The sequence below is a fragment of the Mesoplodon densirostris genome, chromosome 1, assembly GCF_025265405.1.
Source record: "Mesoplodon densirostris isolate mMesDen1 chromosome 1, mMesDen1 primary haplotype, whole genome shotgun sequence".
Lineage (NCBI taxonomy): Eukaryota > Metazoa > Chordata > Mammalia > Artiodactyla > Ziphiidae > Mesoplodon > Mesoplodon densirostris.
In genome coordinates this window covers 206,725,755-206,741,574 of record NC_082661.1, presented here as the reverse complement: position 1 = coordinate 206,741,574, position 15,820 = coordinate 206,725,755, and the positions used below count along the sequence as shown (strand labels likewise).

At 34.4% G+C, this 15,820-nt stretch overlaps 1 protein-coding gene across 3 annotated transcripts in view; it reads left to right on the top strand.

The window, feature by feature from the left end:
• The window catches only part of FSTL5 (follistatin like 5), a 547,068-nt gene that overhangs the window by 429,144 nt on the left and 102,104 nt on the right, over positions 1 to 15,820 (top strand). The gene's annotated exons all lie outside the window — the stretch shown is intronic.

Genomic DNA, 15,820 nt, shown 5'->3' with positions numbered 1-15,820 from the left:
CCATGGGCTATTCTCCGTTTATAGCTAGAAATCCTTTGTCATTGCTGTACATGTCTCCTCGTTGTTTCATGAAGTTTTAACAAAAATGTACTGTCCTTTTTAAAAATTAGTACTTAGTGAAAGGGATATGGTGGCCTGGGATGCTAAAGATGGATTTTTGGTTACAGCTGAATTATTTAGAACTCAGAGTACTCTTGTAGCATTTATCAAGTGAGCTCTCTATAGGCAAACACTCAGACATTTTCTTCCCCTGGTGCACATGTGCCACGGATGGCTGTTTTGGGATTGGGTCTGGATGTACTTGGAATGGCTATTCTCCTTGTTCCAAAGTCTTGCACCTGTCTGTACCTCCTGTCAGTCTACATTTTTGCAGGGATCCTTATATTTTGACAACCATTTACATGTGCAATTCTCTGAGCCCAGTTTTTGGATGAGGTTAAAACATTGTCCTAGGAATCTTTTCATTTCTCTTTCAATCAGTGAGTGCATGTAGATATGAGTGGATCCAATGAGGAAGTTGGGTCTTACCCAGGCCCTGACTACTGGTATATCTGTATCTATATTTCATCTGGCTAGGACAACCATCATTATAAGCAAATACTTAAATATAAAATTCTTAAGGTGAAAAAAGAGAAAAGAAAATTGGATTTAATGACCTAGATAAGGACCACCATAGTTTCTTTACCCCAATTTGCAATTCATTTCCTGTTAAAAATTAATTTTGGGTGACAAGTAATTGAAAACTTTAGTTTTCCTTGTCCTTTATGATGGTGCTGATGGGGCAGATTTTGCTTTCAACTCTGTATTTTAATTTTCTTTTAATATTGGTCATGTAGTTTTCAATATATTTCTCTGTTACAAAATTGAAACACCTAGCTATAACTTCTTTAATCAATGAATCACTATCTACCAGCATGTATATCTGAGAAACACTTTACTGGAAGATTTCATATAATTTTGTCATATAAATGTGTTAGTGTAATCATAGGCTGTTTATGAAATCATGTTTTCAGTTTATTTTACTTATCACCTTAAACTCTCACAGGTCAAAATAATGCATTTTAAATATTTATTTATTTATGTCTGTGTTGGGTCTTAGTTGCAGTGTGTGGGCTTTCTCTAGTTGCAGCAAGTGGAGTCTACTCTTCGTTGCAGTGTGAGGGCTTCTTGCCGTGGCTTCTCTTGTTGCAGAGCACGGGCGCTAGGCCCGCAGGCTCAGTAGTTGTGGCTCGTGGGCTCTAAAGATTTAGATATAAACCTGAAAATGTAAACCTCTTATAAGAAAACATAAGGGAAAACTTCATGACATTGCTTTTGGCAAAAAAAAAAAAAAAAAAAAGTATTTTAGTTGTAACCCAGAAGTCTCAAGCATCACTAATTCATGTTTATATTCTACTATTTTGTAGGCATGCAAATACAGTTTCTTTGCAATAACAAATTTACAACTTTGACCTTTTTTTGTGGGGGTACACGTCATGCAGCTTGGGGGATCTTAGTTCCCCACACAGGGATCAAACCTGGGCCCCTGCAGTGAAAGCGCCGAGTCCTAACCACTGGACTGCCAGGGAATTCCCTAAACTAATTTAATTTTTGTTAAATTTGTTTTCCACAAATATGCGACACCATTATTAAGAACATATATATATATATATATATATATATATATAGTTGTTAATGTGAAAATAGCCATTTTTAGAAACTAAAGCACATAGTTAAAACCAGAATAAAGCTAAATAAGTAAACTAATAGAGTAGAATATTAGTAGTGATAAAAGAGAATGAATTGAAAATGTGAGACTGTCTAGTTGAAGGCAGTTTTCCTTTTCCTTGGGATGTTTCCTAGTACTCAATAAATTGTCAGAATTCTGTATAACAGTACCAAAATCAGGTGGAGAGCACATCAGAGAAAACTATAGCCTTTTGTAAGTCCTAATATAAGAATTGCTCTGGGTTGTCTTCTAGTAATTCCATGGAAAAAGACTAATAATATTAATTATGCAAGTCACATTTGTATGTTGACAGATATTCTCAGAAAGCCAGAGAAAACAGTCACAGACCCATCAGTGATGACTTCACTCTTCTTATTTACACATACTAAAAATTACTGGCTTATCCAAAATAATTTCAGAGGTCTTTTTTCCTTTTAGTTGTGTTAGGATACAACATACAGTTGACTCTTGAACAATGCAGTGTTTACGAGTGCCAACCGCCTTTGCAGTCGATTATCTGAGTAGAACTTTACAGTCTGTCCTATGTGTCTGTGGTTCCATATACATGGATTAAACCAACGGCGGATCGTGTAGTATTGTAGTATGTATTTATTGAAAACAATCCCTGTATAAGTGGACCCACACAGTTCAAACGCATGTTGTTCAAGTGTCAACTGTATATTTAAAAAGCAGATTGGAGTAAGACATGGGTTAGAATAATTTCTCCACCACATAATAGTCCTGTGATTTGGAGCTACTAGTTAGCACCTCTGAGCTTTAATGTCCTTATCTGTAATAGAGTATAAATACTAACTCACTAAGGGTTTTCTGTATAGATACTGTAAAGCACTCACCATAATGCTAGACATTATACTGATTCTAAGTAATTTTCTGAAAATAATTACTTCTTGCTAGAAACATTGACAAATCATTTTTAATAAGACTGGAAAATCTAGTAATTGTTAGAAATCAGTTTCCAAAATGAATGATACATATACAGAGATATAGGTATAGAGATAGATGGAGATGGAGATGTGAGTGTATATTGACATCTATAATATTATATATTCAAACATAAAATATTATATATCTTCATACTAAAAAATTGACTCTGCTGATAAGAGTATAATTTTTCCCTTAATATAGCTATTAAGATATTTTAAATAATATATTTTTTTGCCAGGGTCCACTTTTGCCAGAGTCAAAGCAAAAGCTACACTTTACTTCCCCTTTACATTGGTCAATTTATATTCCTATTATACTAAAACATTATTTTGTAAGGTGATTTTCTTCTGTTTTCTTTTTGAAAGATGCAGAGAAGTATTGAATCCCATGTAGACAACAATAAAAAAGGGGAAAGATTTACAACTTTTGGGTCAAATGACACAACACAGATTTTGTTTGGCTACAACTTCAGAGAAATCATCCAGCTATTTTCTGTATAATTGAGTTCTGATAGTGGCATCAGCCACATTTTTTTCTTATACTATATTTCCCAGCAATATGATGCTCTTGAGAGAAAAAATCATGCAAAGCATCACAGGCCAGGGAGCTGATTTTTGTTTTACCTGAATCTTAGAATTGGAAAACCTTGAGTTACAGGCTTGTTGGCAAACCCTACTGGAATTTTTCTCATGTGACAAATTGAACTACAAGAAAGTGCTACAAAATACTATAATCTCCAGCTATATTAGGCTTAGGGTTTGATAACTAAGATTGAATAGAGTGGTATACAGGGAGGATTTAAATGCAAAGAACAGTAGAAATGGGCCCTAGAGTGGTGCTTGTAACAGGGAGTAGAAGACGATTTGAAATAATGTGAGGGGATTTTAGGTAGAGGTAGAGCATTGTTTATTTGGAAACATCTTGCACATAGCATAAGCACTTAATACACTTCCATTTCCAAGGGGAGTCAATTCCCAGATGATAACAATTTATCTTCAGAATTATGGTAAATTAAAAGCAGTGTGAATGTAGGCTTCTCTGGAAAGCTTTTAAGCCTCTATGCACATTAAGCCCTGGGCACAGGTTTTATGACACCTTGCTGGGATTTTAGTAAAGGATACATTTAATCTAGCTTCTCAGAAATATTGGAATATAATATTTGAATATGTTAGACTAGTACATATGTATTTTTTTTCTTTTTTTAATTGTCACAGGCAGTATTACATTGGAAATATTCAGCTATTGCTACATTCCTTACTTTAGAATTAATTTCAATAAATTAATATTTGTTGACTGTTATGAACTAAAATTCATTATGATTCTTTAAATGAGTTTTTTTTTTTTTTTTTCTTTTTGCGGTATGCGGGCCTCTCACTGTTGTGGCCTCTCCCGTTGCGGAGCACAGGCTCCGGACGCGCAGGCTCAGCGGCCATGGCTCACGGGCCCAGCCGCTCCGCGGCATATGGGATCCTCCCAGACCGGGGCACGAACCTGTATCCCCTGCATCGGCAGGCGGACTCTCAACCACTGCGCCACCAGGGAGGTCCTAAATGAGTATTTTAAATGGGTTAAACTCTGCAATGAGATTAAAAGAATGAACAAACTATATAAATATATAATGTTCATATAAGTTTAATAAGTATTATAAAAATATGATGAGTATAATTCACAATACACGGATTTAGAAATATGGTGAAATGTAGCCACTTGTGCCTAAATATTTCAAAAGATATATGAATGTTTAAGAAGTATTTGCCTATTTTAGAAGTAGAGGAAAGGGTCTTAAAATAGGTTAAAATATGGTATTTTTACATTTAAAGGCAGTTTAAATATGATATCACAAACTTTTGAAATAGAACATATTCTGGTAATATGAACAAGTTAATTAACCTTTCTAGTCTTCACTTACTTTCTATTTTTAAAGAGTAGAGAAAATACTTACTTCCAAAGAGCAATTGTATAGGTTTAATGAGATCATGTATGTAGGATCTTATCAATGTCTACAGAGGCTAGGAAGATAGTATAAACAAAGAATAGCATAGTCTATCAGGTATAGATGGACCCAAATGCACCAGTTATCAATTAATAATCATTTTTATACTCAACCAATATGAGTTAGGTAAAATAAATAGGAATTTGGAAAATCTATAGTTAAAGACATGGTGTGAACATCATAGCCAGGGTGATATTTAATCCTGATAGTTATAAGCTAAGTGCTGGAATCAAAAAGAACCAAATAAAAACAGATATTTGAGAAAAATGAAATAAATCAATAAATGAAAATTATTGTTAATTTTTGTTTAACATTCACTGACTATTATTTAATAGAACTTTAAAGCAGAGTGAACAATGCATATTTCTTTTGAAAACCCCAAAAAACTATTTAGTTAATATTTGTCACAGACATTTACATGTTAGTAAGCTTATTGTGAAATAAAACACACTTAGAATAATCAGACTCATGTTGAGGTTAATCATGCTTGATAAGCATTTATTATTTTATGAGCTTTCATTACTTATCTTAAATTCTCATATTCAGGCTCTCAAATTGGCCAATGACATTGTCGCATCCTGTTAAGTAACTTGTTCATAAATCTTTTCATCTGTTGACCCAGAACATGGTGAAATGATCTGCTTTGTGATTTCCATATCTGAAGGTTATATTTTCAAAATAGCATGCTTTTCACTGTCATTAAATAGACCTGTTTCTAACGCATTGCCATTTTTGCCCAATAGTGGAGGCCTGTCTCTCATTTAACAAGATGCTACGTGATCTGAATGTCATCAAACTGACAAGTTTACAACAATCATCAATAATCAGGGATCCCTTGCCTACAAAACAAAATATGACTCTAAGCTTTCTTATTTTGATTTATTTCCTCCATTTTGTCTACAGGACCTTATATACCTTCAGTGGAATATTCCTATATCTCATCTCATATTACACCATGTCAATTTGCCTAATTTATTTTATGATAGAAATAGGCAAGTAATGATGATATTTTATTTATATTTCTTCAGGCATGCAGACTAAATAAGCTTATATACAGTGACAGTGCTGAGTATAAGGTCTCTATGAAACTTTTAGAAAACCTATATACTAATATTTTGTTGGTGGTGTTCAGGATTCACTTTGATAATCCAGGATTCCAGAGGTATTGCACTTGGTGAGTCCTTTGCAAAACTGCTGTGACAGGTAGCCCCCGATTTTCATAAATTCTATTTATGCCACTTTCTTTTACAAAAGACCTACAAATACGTTAGTATCAGCTTTCGCTAACCAAAAGAAATCCTAAGAGGATATTCTTTTTTAGTAAGAAAGGTGAAGAGCTAAAATCACATCCAGCCCGCTTTGCAGCAGCCCTGTAGATGTTAGGAGCATCTGAGCTGGAAGACTGGCACAGCCAAGCTCCTTCCCTGGAACCACACTCAGCATCATCTCAGCATCTCAGCATTAATCCCTCATAGCTGTGAACGGTGTCTGTGAGCATCTGTGCTTTACCTCCATTTATTTTGTGCATCCCTTAGCAAGACGTGTCCAAAGATAATTGCCTCTTCACTTTATAGCATTTTGGTTTGTGAAAGGTTTCACAGGAACCTTCTACTTTCGGATAGTGGGGAAACCTGTACTTAGGTTCAAGAAGAGGTGAGAATTATCACTCAATGATTTTCTTAGAGTTCTCTGATATAGGGATTCTGTCAGAAAATGATGTCAATGTGTGAAGAGTTAATAAAACAAATGTGCTCTTCAAATTCCCAGGCTCCCACGTGAGGTGCTGAAGGGAGGTGCCTTCTTAACATTTTTTGAAATCTAATTGATGCCATACATTTTTATCAACTGGGTACAAAGAGCCCAGATTATACATTCGTGTGCCTGTTATCCTCTGTTTGCCCAGATATCTGGGTTCTGATAAGAACTAATTGTTGTACGAATATGCCAGAAAGAGTGAGTCAGACAGTTTGATTACTGTTTATCTTCCTTATTTGCTTTATTTTCCAGTTTTGTGTTCATTTCCATATTTATGTTACATGCGAAATATTACTTTACATTTGAAATGTTATTAAATATGACATTTCTTAAAAGTCACTTTTCTAACTCATGCAGTAAAATTGTGTGCCAATTTAAATACAGTATCTTTCCCCTAAATTGATCTACTGTCTGTCTAATGCATACCTTTATAAATACTAAACTCTGGTATAAATAATAATAAAGCTTTTGGAAACATCCTAACAATAGTACAATTTGAATAGAAAATAAATTATTAGTGAATAAAATATTTGTTTTTGTCTGAAACATATGCTTATAGAAAGTCAAAATGTGTTTCTAGATATAGTTTGGATTCAGAAGACTAAAATTATACCATACAGTAAAGAAAAAAGGTGTATTATTTTCTAATGTAATTATTATAATGACATTCAAGTAAAGACTATATACATACATATACATATATATCACATCCAATTTTGTCTTAATTATGATTATACTAATATTAATATTAGAATATAATTTTAGGGGTATCTTTCAGAGACAGAATAAACATCAGAAAAAAAGTATGATTAGATTAAAATTAAGTTCTAATCATAAGAATTTTCCCTCAAGATATTGCCTATCTAAAAAACTAATAAGAACTTATTATCATAGGTTGATCAATAGATAGATAGATAGTTATAGATGAAACAAACCAAAGAAAACTAGGCAGTAGTTTTAAAAAGACTTTTCAGACAGAAAGAAAGATGAAGTGCCAATATATATTATGAAAAGTTGTCAATCCCCATTAGTTTTCAAGGAAACACACTTTATAATCACAGAGAAATGCCATTTTACATCTACCAGAATACCAAAAATTAAAAAGCGACAAAACACCAAGACTTGATGTGATTTGGAAAAATAGGACTCATTATCCACTGCTAGAGGTAGTGTCAGTTTCACCTCCCTTTGGAAAGCACTTTAACATTTTCTGTTCAGATTTGCATATGCCTTGGAACCCAGCAGTCACACGTATTAGAGAAATATTGAATTGCCGTACATTCAGAAGTTATTTAAGAAGAACCTGACATGTACTTAATATTTTGCTATAATTTAGTTTCATTTTTATTTGTCTTTTAATTACTTCCGTATTTCCATGGTAACTGAACTAGCTTAATTTAAATACTTTTTACAATGGCTGTAATTTGATTTATGTAATTTAAATGTGTGTGAAGTTGTTACATTCCCAAGTGCGTGAATACTATTTCAAGATTAATCCGAACTCATTTATTTGTTTTCTAATGTCTGTTAGAAAAAGGATATTTACAAAATTTATAAAGTTAAGAGTTTTCATTGTAAGGCGAACAAAAAATCTACAGGGGACAATAGTTTTGTTCATTTGTGTTTTCACCTATGAAATATTCACTGAGGAAATAACAAACACGCAAACAAACATGCTGCTAGCATATGGCTAGCACTGAATAAGACAACTCTGTACTTTCAGAAAGACTATAGTTTAATTCAGTTAGAAGTAAAGGACAACTATAATACATGGTAGAATAACATAATTGTTGTAACAGACATACAAGCCAAGGAGGATAGGATTGCAACCACAGAATCATCAAATTCCAACTGAGCTGGATTGCATAATCTTTATTGAGGTGATGACATTTGAGCGAATATTTGGTGGCTGTAGCGATACCTCTACAGCTGGAGACTTAAAAGTATATCAACTCAGGGAAGAGTCATGAACCCACATGGTGTGTTTTATTAACTTTGTGTAATATACTCATAAAAAGATTTGCTGGGAATTTGCAATACATGGTGAGAATAAATTATTGGGTAGAACCAGATTAAGGGAGGTGTTGAACTTTGTGAATAGAAAAAGTCAAATGAGGAGTCACTTACATGCTATATTTCTGCAAAGGTAAAAATTCTTTTTTACATAGTCATTATCTAGTGTTTAGATAAATATCACAATAAGCATTTTTTGTTGTGTATCTCATTATTAATATATAGTAGACATTTGAGGGTTTTTTTTTTTTGTTTGTTTGTTTTTTTTTACCTGAGCAGGATTAACCAAATTCAAATTGCCAACATGGTATATAAGACCAACAGTCTTTTATGTTGACTATTTAATCTCAAGACAGAATATGTTTTGTGCTGCTGGATACAACCCATGTGAGCATTCATTATGAGGTTGGACCATCTTCCTCTACTCATCTTTTGAAAACTATTTTGCATAATGGCATTTCCCAAAAGATAGTGTTACTTGATTTATCAGCCTATTTGAGCTTCTAAGAAGAAAACGTTCATAAAATATTATTTTTAATAAATAATCATATTAAAATAGTCAAGGACTAAAATTATGCCTTAGGCTGCTTGTGTCTATTAATTTGTATCCATTAAATTAGAGCAAAGCTAACACTGAAAAGATTCTATTTTAATAATAGATAAGAGATAATCTACTGCCGACTGTATGCTTTTGTGGCCCCTGAGCAATGTTTACTTCATACCAATGGGTACAGTGTTGGCCAGGACACAATTCTGGCTACAGAAACTAATCTGAAAACATTTTGCTTGATACATAAATAAGTGGATACTCTGCTCATTAATTTGTTTTTAGAACATTATTATTCTACTCCAGACTATTTGATTAGACTCATTTTTAGCATATGCTTGCTTTATTTTGCTTTTTTAAAATTAATTTTTATTGGAGTGTAGTTGCTTTACAATGCTGTGTTAGTTTCCACTGTACAGCAAATTGCTTTTTAAAAATTATTAGAGAAGGGCCTTCCCTGGTGGCGCAGTGGTTGAGAGTCCACCTGCCAATTCAGGGGACACGGGTTCGTGCCCCGGTCCGGGAAGATCCCACATGCCACGGAGAGGCTGGGCCCGTGAGCCATGGCTGCTGAGCCTGCAGGTCTGGAGCCTGTGCTCCACAACGGGAGAGGCCACAGCAGTGAGAGGCCCACATACCGAAAAAAAAATTATTAGAGAAATTAACTCAATTAGAGATATTGGTAGAAATAAAATTTTAATGGCTACTGTATTCTAAGATACTTAGCACCATGTCTAGCATATAATAAGGACTCAGTAAATGCTTCTGATTACTGATACTGTTATTTTGTTTCAATAATTTTAGCTTTAAATTTTTCTTAAATATGTTGAACAGTGGATAAAAATTATGTAAATGGTAAAAATGGGTAAAAGTGAGAAATGCTAGGAATAGGACTATTCAAGAAAGTGTTACAGATTAAATATTTTATATTTGTTTTTAACAGCAAACTATTTTGAGGCTCAGATTTACTTAGGAATTGCTTATACCTTTATTAACATGTATCGCAACTGGCGATTTGTTCACTCTTGTATCTTACATAGTCTGTTACTCCTGCGAAACTAAATTCCCTTCTTGAATCTCCTAGTCACATGAAAAATTGTATGCTCAAGTTGGAAAAAATGCCCTTGGAACAAACATTTCAGAGTTTTATTCAAATCTGATCATTTTCCTTTGATGTTCTTTCTTGTAGAATGTGGGAAAGGTAAGTTTCATATGGAATGTTAGTAAAAAATATATATACATAGATAGGAGGGAAACCATTTTTTTCCTAAACATCTTTATTGGAGTATAATTGCTTTACAATGGTGTGTTAGTTTCTGCTTTATAACAAAGTGAATCAGTTATACATATACATATATCCCCATATCCCCTCCCTCTTGCATCTCCCTCCCACCCTCTCTATCCCACCCCTCTAGGTGGTCACAAAGCACCGAGCTGATCTCCCTGTGCTATGCGGCTGCTTCCCACTAGCTATCTATTTTACATTTGGTAGTGTATATATGTCCATTCCACTCTCTCACTTTGTCCCAGCTTACCCTCCCCCCTCCCCGTGTCTGTTATTTGTAGTGAGGTGGATGAACCTGGAGTCTGTCATACAGAGTGAAGTAAGTCAGAAAGAGAAGAACAAATACCATATGCTAATACATATATATAGGGAAACCGTTTTTATATCACATTCTGGAAGTCATGCCTGACTGCATCTTATTTTCAAGAGTGAACAATAATTAAAGGTTACATGTGTGGAGTCCCTGCGGTATCAGAAGGCTTCAACTGAAAATGCTCTCATGTTTCAGTGCCAGCGTTCACTCTTCCCACAGCACAGCTGGCTACACTACTGCTACTTGGCCTAGTTTATTTCTCTTCCTGTCACTTCTCTCTGAGCATCTTTGACCCCATTCTCTTTTACTCTGTTGCAGTCACTACAGCTGCTGGAGTATCACTGTTGTTTATTCTGACCTTTTTTCAGTTCTGACAATGGAAGGAAGACAGGCAGCTGGCATTGTTCTCTCTTACTAATACAGAATCTGTGTTGTGTGGGAGTGGGGATGGGAAAGGAGGGGAGAGAGGAAAGAATTAGAGGAGAACAGAATAGTTTATTCCTTTTTAAAAAATTTTTGTAATTGAACCATAGTTGATTTACAATATTGTGTTAGTTTCAGATTGTAAAGCAACTATACCCCAATTTAAAAAATAGTTTATTCCTTTTATGATTTTCCACCATTGTTTCTCCAGTGTAACAGTTTGGAGTAGCAGCTCCCAGGAGTAGCAATAAGGTTTCAAATTAAGAGGATGATACATGTTAAAGTAATATGGGCACTAACTCCAAATTTCTAATCTTAATGTGTAGTGTTGGTTTCTTTACCTGGCTTTAGACACTGACGTCACTTCTTCATGTTTTAATTTTCCCTTCTAACGTGATGAGGTAGAATTTTGTTTCTCAATCTCATCTTCAGGCATTTAAAACCAGAGATGACAATGTCTCACAGAGAAGTCTCCTAAAAGATTAGAAATTTAAAATCAGGTAGCGGGCTTCCCTGGTGGCGCAGTGGTTGAGAGACCGCCTGCTGATGCAGGAGACATGGGTTTGTGCCCCGGTCCGGGAGGATCCCACATGCCGCAGAGCGGCAGGGCCCGTGAGCCGTGGCCGCTGAGCCTGTGTGTCCGGAGCCTGTGCTCCGCGATGGGAGAGGCCACAACAGTGAGAGGCCCGCATACCGCAAAAATAAATAAATAAATAAATAAATAAAATCAGGTAGCATTATGACCCGGAGTTTTAATGGGACAACGTAAGAAGCATAGAAAAAACAAAAACGAACAAACAAAAAACTGTGGATGACTTCAAACATTTTTCTGGTTTTACTATATTGTCATCCCTTTTTAAATACAGTATTGAATCTTTTTTTTATTTTAAATTTTAAAAATTAAAAATTTTTAAGGTTACTTTCCATTTACAGTTACTACAAAATATTGATTATATCCCCTATGATGTACAATACACCCTTGAGCCTATCTTACACCCAATGGTTTGTGCGTCTCACTTCCCCACCCCTATGTTGCCTCTCCCCACTGGTAACCACTAGTTTGTTCTCTATACCTGTGAGTCTGCTTCTTTTTGGTTATATTCACTAGTTTATTGTATTTTTTAGATTCCACATATAAGTGACATCATACAGTATTTGTCTTTCTCTGTCTGACTTATTTCACTTAGCATAATGCCTTCCAAGTCCATCAGTGTTGCTGAAAATGACAAAATTTCATTCTCTTTATGGCTAAGTACTGTTCTATTGTATATATACACCACATCCAGTTAGCTGTTGATAGGCACTTAGGTTGCTTCCATATCTTGGCAACTGTAAATAATGGTGCTATGAACATTGGGGTGCATGTATCTTTTCGAATTCCTTTTTGTTTCTTTTGGATATATACCTGGGAGTGGAATTGCTGGGTTGTTTTGTAGTTCTATTTTTAGTGTTTTGAGAAATCTCTGTACAGTTTTCCAGAGTGGCTGCACCAGTTTACATTCCCACCAGCAGTGCACAAGGGTTCCCTTTTCTCCACATCCTCGCCAACATTTGTTATTTTTGTTCCTTTTGATGATAGCCTTTCTGACAAGTGTGAGTTAATATCTCATTGTGGTTTTGATTTGCATTTCCCTAATGACTGGAGTCGTTGAGCATCTTTTCATGTGCCTGTTGGCCACCTGCATGTCTTCTTTGGAAAATTATCTATTCAGTTCTTCTGCCCATTTTTTAATGTGGTTGCTTTTTGTTTTTTGTTTGTTTGTTTTGATGTTGTTGTATGAACTATTTTTATATGTTGTATATTAATCCCTAATTGGTCATATCATTTGCAAATTAAAACACCATGCGTCTCACTTCATTCATCTAAATAATATGCTTTTAAAATAGGTAGGTAAATTATAATAACTAGGGACCTCCCTGGTGGTCCAGTGGTTAAGACTTCATCTTCCAGTGCAGGGGGTGAGGGTTTGATCCCTGGTTGGGGGGCTAAGATCCCACAGGCCTCGCAGCCAAAAATCCAAACATAAAGCAGTATTGTAACAAATGCAATAAAAACTTTGAAAAATGGTCCACATCAAAAAAATATTTTAAAAAATCCTAATAACTAGGATACATCAAGAATTTTAGGAAAACAGAGTAATAAGTGACAATGCCCTGAAAAGTTGAGAACCTAACAGCTTGTGATGTCATTTTAAGCAGGACCTGCCATTTGCTCTCCACTAATGTGAGCAAAACAAAGAGACTAATGTCTTTTGAGTAAATACTACTTTCAGAATTATGTCAGATAGAAGAAAAATTATCCCAGAAAAAAATAGAAAGAGAGACATCAGGCTAACATTGAATTGACCTAATCCTATTCAACAAATGACACAATGAACAAGTTGGATGTGCTGTGTACAGCTAACTCATCTTGGAACCATCAGGATATTTTGTAATTTAAGATCACAAGTTCTTCCATGACTAAGCTGAAATTCCTTTATGAATGTCATTATTAGTTTGTAATTCTCCAATTAATATTTTTACATCAAAATTCTTACTATACAACATATATCTGGGTTCTCTATCATAAAATTCTATGAGAACAAAGACATATTTAAGGTACTTTGGAGAAGAAAATTTCAGTTCTAGGGTTAGCCATCCTTTTAATCCAACAATACGTGACCCTATTGCTATAGGATGGGGGTTTAACAGATTGAGAATGTGAGGTTTCACATTATTGTTTAACAGTGCTGAGCCTGGAACTATTTTGTAAAAGCAAATCAAAAGCAATATGGAATTCATGTTAATCCACACAATGTAAACACTTGAACCAATTTTACAAAGCAAATTGAATTTACTATGGAACTTGCCATTGGCCTGCTAATAAGGCTTTTCATATTTGAGAAAGAATGTCTGAAGGGGCATGTAAATATCTGTTCCTCCACACTGTGTACACTCAAATGTTATACTGTTTCTCTGCATTACAAGACAAGATATATAAGCCATATTACTGTTGCAAGTTGCTTCATTTTTGAGTTATAATATAAAGTTCTTATCTTTGAAGTTTGTATGTTTAACAAAAATACATATTCATTTTCAAAAAAGTACATGTGCACTTATGTATATAAACATATGTGTTGTGTGTATACATACACTAGTGTGTGTGTGTGCACATGCCAGGCACTGTTCTAAGCAACTGAACATTTTTAGCTCGTTGAATGCTCATAAAATCTTCATACTGCCTGATTTTCTGTTCTATGTCATGCAGTTTCTTTAAAAATCTGTTTCAAGAAGAAGTTAACCTCTGTTAGCTTATAATCAGCTTGTTTTATGAGACATTATGTCATCTTCTACATGAACACTTTCTCAGGCAGTGTAAAGTCCAATATATTTTTAAATCTTGTGACGACTAATCTTGTGACGAAATTTCCAATACTACGGTTATGGCCTACTTCAGTGATTATGCTGTTAAGGTGTCTGCTGACTTTCATTGCCCTGTTTTATATCTGTTTTATAATGTCTTTAGAGATAAGCAAATGTAACCGAATTATAAACTATATATTTAACCAGAATGCCTTAAATATCATGATATTTAATTTATTTGTGGATTGTAATTGTAATGTGTAATTTCTCTCTCAAAATACTTATCTAAAAATCTTCACTTACCTGAATGATAAATAACTTTTTAATGTAGCCAGTTTCCTTCAGAGAATGTATATCTTTTATTTTATACCATGTTTAAATATAATTAGATCTATATGTTAACATTGTATGTAATATAAATATATTAAATATGTATATTTGAATACATATTAAATAGTGGGGAGTTCAGAATATGAGAGGGATAAAAATTGCTAGAAATAATACCCTTTTATAAAAACTGATATTCATTGCTATAGCTTTAAAGTCTACCATCTTTAATTATTTCTTTGCACATATGCTAATTAACATCCAAGTAGTCTTCTATTTTTCTAATAATTTTGTTCTCTCAAATGATAATAAAGAGAATCCTCTGGTAGCCCTAATGATAGGTTAGAATATACTTTTATGCAACTATTTTTTTTTTGGCTACCTCTCTATTAATTTAATTTCTATAGGTATGATGATCTTGAGTTCTACTTAGGAGATATAGATAGATAGATAGATAGATAGATAGATATAACATTATGTGCCATGTACTACTTAAAATGTGTGATAATCATTTTATTTTTCAAATTCTCTAATTCACCATGTGTTGTATTTTCTAGATGAGGAAGTCAAAGCAAAAGAGGAAGCAACTTTGCTTGCCATCTACCTAAAATAGCAGGGTATATAAGTGAACTAGAAGGCAAAGTTGTTCTCTTATATATCTGCAACTAATTACCCACAGTTGTTTAATAATGTCACTGTTTATTGTTTATCATGTAAAAACCACAGCCAGTCATTTGTGTGAAGAATTCTCAAAATCGAGTCACCTCCTGACAGTAGTAGGCTTAGAATTCCTATATTAAGAGAAGCTTAGGTCTTGGCAATCTGGCTAAGAGGAAGTTAGATTTTCTCGATGTTTGCTTAGTAAGCAGTCTGTTACACTAACATTGAGTGGTGTCCAGCATGGTCCTAATGTTCCTCCTCTTCTGTTTCACTCACCCTTGTAGTCTCTTCCCACATTGAAACAGATCAGGTCTCTATAATAAATAAAGTAGGGTACAGGGGAAGGTGTATGGCTTTTGAAGACGGTTCATGAAGGGCATATGGCTCTGCCTTGCTCTCTTGGATCACTTATTATGGAGAAAGCCAACTGCCAGCATAGGGGGACACTTAAGCAGCCTTGGGGTGAGTCCAAGGAGTAAACTAAGACCTCCTGCCAACAGCTGGCACCA